Source organism: Myotis brandtii, unplaced genomic scaffold (assembly GCF_000412655.1).
Source record: "Myotis brandtii unplaced genomic scaffold, ASM41265v1 scaffold469, whole genome shotgun sequence".
Lineage (NCBI taxonomy): Eukaryota > Metazoa > Chordata > Mammalia > Chiroptera > Vespertilionidae > Myotis > Myotis brandtii.
Genome location: NW_005367911.1, coordinates 1,298,769 through 1,303,608, shown reverse-complemented (window position 1 = coordinate 1,303,608; position 4,840 = coordinate 1,298,769). Strand labels below are relative to the sequence as shown.

Genomic DNA, 4,840 nt, shown 5'->3' with positions numbered 1-4,840 from the left:
AAATGAATAGATACATACATCTTTTATAACATGGGGAAAAAAAAAAAAAAAAAAAAAAAAAAAAAAAAAAAAAAAAAAAAAAAAAAATGTAGGGGAAATTGAGGCCCAAACAGATGACCTTAATGTAGATGGGAGGGCAAATTGATACAACCTCTTGGGAAACCAATGGGAATTATCTAGTAAAATTGAAGAGTCACATACACTAAGACCCTGCAGCTCCACTCTTAGGTATGTGCCCTGGAGCGTCTCATATACACATGTGCCCGGAGACACGTGTGCAATTATCCAAAAACTGGATGGAGCCCAGATGTCCTTCAACAGTTGAATAGATGGGTTGTGGTATACTGACAAAGTGAAAAATGTGACAGACGTAGGAAAATGAATGACTTGCAGCTACACACAAAACATAAATTCATCTCAAAAACATGATGTTGAACAAAAGAAAGTGGGCCATGCCCTAACCAGTTTGGCTCAGTGGATAGAGCATCAGCCTGCGGACTGAAAGGTCCCAGGTTTGATTCCGGTCAAGGGCATGTATCTTGGTTGCGGGCACATCCCCAGTAGGGAGTGTGCAGGAGGCAGCTGATCAATGTTTCTCTCACATCAATGTTTCTAATTCTCTATCCCTCTCCCTTCCTGTCTGTAAAAAATCAATAAAATATATTTTAAAAAAAAGGAAAGTGGGCCATAAAAGAACAAATATAGTACAATTCCCTTTACATAATTAAAACAAGCAAACCTAAATTGTTTTTTAAAACTACAAGAAAAGCAAGGAAATGATTATCACAAAGAACTGGACAGTGGTTCGCTCATTCAAATACATACTTACTGAGTTCCTGCAATGTGCCAGGTACTATTCTGGGCACTGGAGCAACAATGGTGAATGAAAGAAGCAAAAGTGCTTACCCTTGTATAGCTTACATTTTATCATGGGAAACAGTAACAAACAATCCATAAAATACGTAAAGAAGTTATTTAGTATATTAAGGAGTGGTGTTATGGAAAAAGGAAAACAAGAGAGTAGGGCATCAGGAATTCCCAAATCGAGGTGGAGGGCAAGTGTTACAGAGAGTGGTCAGGGTAAGCCTCATTGCAAAGGAGAGATTTGAGCAAATCAAGAAGGAAGGGAGAGAGTCAGTTAAGTGGCGGGGAGGGAGCATTCAGGGCCCATTACGGGCCATTTGGGGCTAAGAGAACACCCAGAGCAAAGGCCCTAGAAAAGGAGCGCGCCTGCTGTTTTTCTCTTCAAGGAACAATAGGAGGCCAGGTGGCTGGAGCGCTGAGGATGGAGAGAGCAGCTTTTATTCTGAGCGAAACGAACCACTGCAAGGTTCTGAACAGAACGGACCGGCATTTCAAAGGAATATTCTGACTGCTCTGTTGGGAAGGAAGGGAGTGAGGGTGGAACGAAGAGACACAGTTAGAAGGATATCGTAGTAATTCAAGAGAGAGATGACGGGGGCTCAGACCAGGGTGGTAATCCAGAGGGTGGTGGTTACCTGGGGAGGCGTGGCGGTGCAGGGATGGGGCTGTGATTTGGGAGGGGCAAGGGAGAGGGAGTGAGAGACAGAAACATCAATGATGAGAGAGAATCATTGATCAGCTGCCTCCTGCATGCCCCACACTGGGGATTGAGCCCACAACCCAGGCATGTGCTCTGACAGGGAATCAAACCATGACCGCCATGGTTCATAGGTCGACACTCAACCACTGAGCTTCACAGGCCAGACTAGAATAAATCTTGAAAACAGAGAGTGTAAGCTCTCTTGGTCCTTTTTCAAAATTGCTTTGGCTATTCTAGGTCCTTTGCATTCCCACATAAATTTTAGAATCAGCTTGTCAATTACTAAAAAAAAATGTCTGCTGGGATTTTGATTGGGATTCTGTTGAATCTATAGATTTCCTCTTTGCAGGAGGTTTTTTTTTTTTCCAAATAGCTGCTGATTACTTCAGCAGTGTGTTTAACTCATATATGTGCACATCTTAACAACCTAGGACAGGATGATTTTTTTAAATTTCTTTTTTTTTTTTTTAAAGAGTGGAGGGAGGGGTAGAGACAGAGAGAGAAACATCTATGTGAGAGAGACACATCGATTGGTTGCCTCCCACACGAGCCCGAATAGGGCCAGGGGTTGGATTGAGCCTGCAACCGAGAAACGTGCCCTTGACTGGAATTGAACCCAGGACCCTTCAGTCCACAGACTAACACTCTATCCACTGAGCCAAACTGGCTAGGGCAAACAGGATGATTTTCACTCCAGTACATGGGGTTGCTGCTCCTTACACACCTTGTGAACTTAAGTCTGGGCTTTTCTCACCTCCTTCTCTACTTAGGTGTCGCTGGCGCCATCCTACTCACCCTCAACTCAGTTATGCTGGCATTTTCTTCTTAATCCCCTATGAAGCTGTCTCTGACCCATACCAAACCCTAAATCAGCGGTTCTCAACCTGTGGGTCGTGACCCCTTTGGAGGTCGAACGACCCTTTCACAGAGGTCGCCTAAGACCATCCTGCATATCTGATATTTATATTATGATTCATAACAGTAGCAACATTACAGTTATGAAGTAGAAACGAAAATAAATTTATGGTTGGGTCACAACATGAGGAACTGTATTTAAAGGGCCAGAAGGTTGAGAACCACTGCCCTAAATGAATCATTCACTCACCTGGGCTTCACACCACTCTGTCCTCATCTCTATAGGCGCACAGAACTTTGAATAATTTAATGTCACTTTGGGAAGTCATTATTGTCTATGCATCTCTCTCCCTGCCTAAGACCATCCTGCATATCAGATATTTACATTATGATTCATAACAGTAGCAACTTTACAGTTATGAAGTAGCAATGGAAATAATTTTATGGTTGGGTCACTGCCCTAAATGAATCATTCACTCAGCTGGGCTTCACACCACTCTATCCTCATCTCTATAGGCGCACAGAACTTCGAATAATTTAATGTCACTTTGGGAAGTCATTATTGTCTATGCATCTCTCTCCCTACTTAGACAGAATTCTTCCAGGGGAGGAAGCAAGTTATTTGTTATCATCTTGGTGTTAAAGTCATTCTTCTTTGAATTGAACCTTTTATTTTGAGATATTGTAAATTCATATGCAGTTGTAAGAAATAATGCAAAGAGATCCCATCCCCCCTTTACCTGGTTCCCCCAAAGTTAACACCTTGAAAAACTTTAGTACAATAACACCAGAAGTTGACACTGACCCCACCCACGGAGCTTATTCAGATTTCCCAAGTGTCACATGTTCTCATTGTGTGTACATGTGTGTGTAGTTAAGATCCCCCCTTTACCTGGTTCCCCCAAAGTTAACACCTTGAAAAACTTTAGTACAATAACCACCGGAAGTTGGCACTGACCCCACCCACTGAGCTTATTCAGATTTCCCAAGTGTCACATGTCCTCATTGTGTGTACATGTGTGTGTAGTTAAGGATTTTTTTTAAAAAGATATCTTTATTGATTTCAGAGAGGGAGAGGGAAAGAGAGATAGAAATATCAATGATGAGAGAGAATCATTGATTGGCTGCCTTCTGCACATCCCCCACTGGGGATAAAGCCCACATCCCAGGCATGTGCCCTTGGCTGGAATAGAACCTGGGACCCTTCAGTCCGCAGGCCGACGCTCTATCCACTGAGCCAAACCGGTTAGGGCACTATTTGCACTTTAACAATTATTTATTTAGGTTCTACTATGTGCCAGACAGTTGAATTCTGGAAATACAAGTTTGACACAGGATCCCTGCCTTTGTACAATCTGTAGTTAGCACCTCAGAACTGGAGTCAGTGCCTGGAGTTGTTGAATCCTTCCTCTGACTCTTGCTAGTTCAATTATCTTGGACATGTTATCAACTTTATCAGCCCTGGCTGGTTTGGCTTAGTGGATAGAGGGTTTGGCCTGTGGACTGAAAGGTCCCTGGGTTCAATTCCGGTCAAGGGCACATGCCCAGGTTGTGGGCTCAACCCCCAGTAGGGGCCATGCAGGGGGCAGCTGATCAATGGGTCTTTCTCATCATTGATGTTTCTATCTCTCTTTCCCTCTCCCTTCCGACCTTCTTTATCAGTTTCCTTATCTCAAACAGTAACAGTACTTCCCCCATAGGCTTATACTGTGCTTAGCAGAATGTCTGGTGTCCTAAAACAACACGCAATCCCCTTAGGGTGGGAGGAGCAATCTATACTAAGGTTATGAATGATATTGTAATTTACTGACCACCTTCCACAAGCAACTGTATGCCAGAGACTTCACTTCTGCACGCAGCCTTGGGATAGATGATAGGTCACAAACGCCTTGGCATTGGGAGTTGACCTTTCAAAATAATCTAGTCAAGACCAGGGTGTCTGTTGGAACCTAGTCCACTTTGGGGGGAGGGGAGAGGGGGGAGGAGGGAGTGGAGGGAGAATATCAGGAAAGGCATTGATCCAAGCCTGCCACTAGCAGGGGTTCAATAAATGTGTTAAATCGAAGGTTGAACCCAACGTTATTTTCCACCCTGTCTCGGGCAGACCCTCTCATCTGGAAGGTTGTACTATCTTCCCGTTCATTAGGCAGCGGGAAAGGGAAAGGTTCAGACCCCTTACCTGCAGCCGCAGGTTACGCAGTCAGGGAATGGAGCCCGCCTGCCCGAGGATGACCGCGACTCCGAGCTCCTCCCCGACGGCGCCCTCCCGGTGCACACGGCCTCGCCCCGAGTCCGATCCCTATTTAGAATCCTGCCGCAATCCTCTCCCTAGTTTTCTGGCTACAAATTCTGGACACGATTCAACCGCGGAGAGAACCGGTGGAGCGTGCCACAGAGATCACGCGAGCCGGGCCGCCGTGC

At 44.8% G+C, this 4,840-nt stretch overlaps 1 protein-coding gene across 1 annotated transcript in view; it reads right to left on the bottom strand.

Moving 5' to 3' along the window:
- ACLY (ATP citrate lyase) overlaps positions 1–4,802 on the bottom strand; it is a 52,802-nt gene extending 48,000 nt beyond the window's left edge. Inside the window, exon 1 of the mRNA XM_005875761.2 lies at positions 4,599–4,802. The gene's annotated coding sequence lies outside the window, so the exon portion shown is untranslated. The remainder of the gene's footprint in view (positions 1–4,598) is intronic.
- Between the last annotated feature and the right edge of the window lie 38 nt (positions 4,803–4,840).